Genomic DNA, 3,141 nt, shown 5'->3' with positions numbered 1-3,141 from the left:
TTCACTGGGCATGGTATAGCTCCATTTTAGGTATTCCAATCAGTTATAGGCAGAAGACGGACTTACAAGCTTTCTATGGTGATATTTCTGACTATTTCTTTCTCTCCCCCTCCAGTGTCTATTTTATAATGGTATGCAAGGGAAACCAAGATTCAAAAGACAGTCAAGCATCTTAACATTACACCCCCTCCCCTTTGCCCATTCTAACCATGTCTCAGTCCCTGTATCCTAGAGCCCTGTTGTTTCAGGGTTGTGCATACATCATTGTTTATCTCTCTCACTTAGCCCATGCAAACCTGCCTAATTATTTTCCCATCTGCCTTGTTCTTCCATTCACCTCCCCCTTCTTGTATATTGACTCCCTCCCTAGCACTGAAACTGTCCTGTGTCTATTTCCTACCCTGTGTTCCACCTTCCCCTCCCTCCCCTCACCCCACCTCCCATATCCAGGTAAGCAGCAAAGAATTCCCCTCACCCCTTTAGTATCCAGTATTTCTCCTTTTGCGACTGACTAATTTCACTCAACATAATGTCTCAAGGTTCATCCATGTTATGTGATAGCTTACAGCTTCCTTGTTGTTCTTCAAGGTAGTATAATATTCCATTGTGTGTATGTACCACAGTTTGTTTATCCATTCTTCCTATGATGGGCACTTAGACTGTCTCCAACTTTTTGCTATTGTAGATAGAGCTGCTGTGAACATTGGTATGCATATATCTACTCATGTTATGGCTTGTATTCCTTGTGGGTAAATACCAAGTAGAGGAATTGCAGGATTATAAGGTATTTTTATTTCCAACCTTCTGAATAAACGCCATATTGCTTTCCAGAGAGGTTAGACCATTTTGCAATCCCCCCAGCAATGCAGGAGCATCTGGGTTCTCAATTCTGTTCCGTTGGTGTGTGTGTCTGTATTCCTACCAGTACCAGACTGTTTTGAGTAATGTTGTTATATAGTAAGTTCTGAGATCAAGAAGTATGAGGGTTCCTACTTTTTGTTCTTATTCAGTTTTGGAGTTCTTTTTCCTTTCCTTATAAAGTTGGAGATTAGTTTTTCAATTTCATTAATAAATGTTGTTGGAATTTGGAACTAGATTGTGTTATATCTACAGATCATTTGGATAGTATTGCTTGATATGCTTTTCTGTTTATGTAAGTATGTTTTGTTTTCTTGCAGTAATATATTATAATTTTCTTTGTATAAGTCTTTTACATCACTGGTTAGATTTATTTCTAAAATTTTACCCTTTGGGGGCAATTGTAAATGGTATTGCATTCCTGATTTGCCTTTTTGAGTTAGTGTAGAGGAACCCAACTCATTTTTGTGCATTGATCTCCTTACCCTGCCACTTTGCTGAAACCTCTTATTAGTTCCAGTAACTTTCTTGTAGAATCTCTGATATTTTCTCTGTATAGGATCATGTCATCTGAGAATAAGGATATAGCTTCTTATCTATTCCATGACCTTTATTTCCCCTTCTTACCTTATTATCTGTCTAGGACTTCCAGTACAGTATTGAGTAATAGTGGTAATAACAGGAACCTTGCCTTGTTCCTGTTCTCAAAGGGAATGAGTTCAGTGTTTCTTCTTTGAGAATGATGTTGGCTGTGATTTTAATTAGGTTGAAGAATTCTCTTCTGTTCTTATTTTGCTTAGAGTTTCTATCAGGAAAGTGTGTTGACTATATCAAATGCCTTTTCTGCATTGATTGAGATGATCATGTGATTCCACCCCCTTTAAAAATTTATATGGTGAATTATGTTGATTGATGTTCTTATGTTGACTCAACCTTGCATCACTGGTATGAATCCCACCTGATTGGGATATTATTCTTTGATATGCTGTTGAATTTTACCGTCGATAACTTTGTTGAGAATTTTTACATTTACGTCAATGAGGGATATTGGTCTATAATTTTTTTTCAAATGATATCTTTGCCTGACTTCGGTATAAGGGTTATGCTGGCTTCATAAAATAATTTAGGGCGTATATGTTCTTTTTCTAAGTTCTGGAATACAATTAATTACAATTTTATTTGAATGCAATTGATGTCAGCTCCTATGAATGTTTGGTAGTACTCTCCAGTGAAGCCACTTGGGTCATAACTTTTTCTTTTTCAAAACTTTTTATTGTGAATTGAGTAAAAGTTAATAGAACAAACCATCAGTATTACATTCAGCAAATCATACACTTTGTTTCATCTCAATACTTGCAATCCCCTCAATGTAACTTCTTTTATCCCACTTCCTCCTCGTATTTCTTGTTTTCATTCCTCCTCCTTTTCCAACTCTTCTGAATTTTGTCCTTCGATAATGTCGTCCTTTTCACCTTCAATGGTTGACCATTCTATGGTGTTCATACCTCACTAGTGTTGTCGTCTCCCTATATTCCTATCTGTTGCTTGGTTAAAGATTGAACCATGAGGGCATGCTTAGTTCCAGACCAGAAGGGTGAGGTTCCACCAGTCTCCATCTGACCAGTAAATCTGGTCTGTTTTATGATTTTAAGTTTTATTCCACATTTTCTCCCATTGTATCCAGAAACTCCTAATGTGAGCTCTTTCAGAGCAGTTGGTAGTAGTAGCTGGGCATCATCCAGCTTTTTTGGTATCAGAGTTGCAGAGACTGATGCTTATGTAGTCTATATTAGTCCATTGGACTAATTGTTTCCAAGTCACATCAATTTTTATCACTTTTCTTTCTTCCAAACAGGGATAATCCAATAGTTGTACTTTTGATAGCTGCTTATGGCTTTTTATTTTATTTTTAATTTAAGGTTTTTATTGTGGATTGAGTGAAAGTTTACAGGGCACACCATCAGTTTCACATTCAACAGTTCATATAACTTGTTTGATTACATTGATTATAATCCCCTCCATATACCATCAATTAAAAGTATTTCTCTTTATCCACTTTGGCTTTTTTTTTTAAAAACATACTGACAAAAATCCCCACTCAGGCATATATAATAAATTAAATCTCCAAAGGGTACATTCTGCAAGTCTGCTCCTGGCTACCAGCTCTTAGTCCTTCTCTTCTTAGTTGATGAATCTAGAGTCCTCAGCCACTCCCCCTCTCCATGCCCCCATCTCTGCCTCCATCTCTGGCACTGCTGCTTCTCTGGATAAGGTCCCACATTC

General features: G+C 37.2%; 1 protein-coding gene across 4 annotated transcripts in view; it reads left to right on the top strand.

Moving 5' to 3' along the window:
• CDC14B (cell division cycle 14B) overlaps nucleotides 1-3,141 on the top strand; it is a 156,728-nt gene that overhangs the window by 64,146 nt on the left and 89,441 nt on the right. The gene's annotated exons all lie outside the window — the stretch shown is intronic.

The sequence above is a fragment of the Chrysochloris asiatica genome, unplaced genomic scaffold (genome assembly GCF_000296735.1).
Source record: "Chrysochloris asiatica unplaced genomic scaffold, ChrAsi1.0 scaffold00107, whole genome shotgun sequence".
NCBI classification, from domain to species: Eukaryota; Metazoa; Chordata; class Mammalia; order Afrosoricida; family Chrysochloridae; genus Chrysochloris; species Chrysochloris asiatica.
This window is presented reverse-complemented; position numbering and strand designations above follow the sequence as displayed.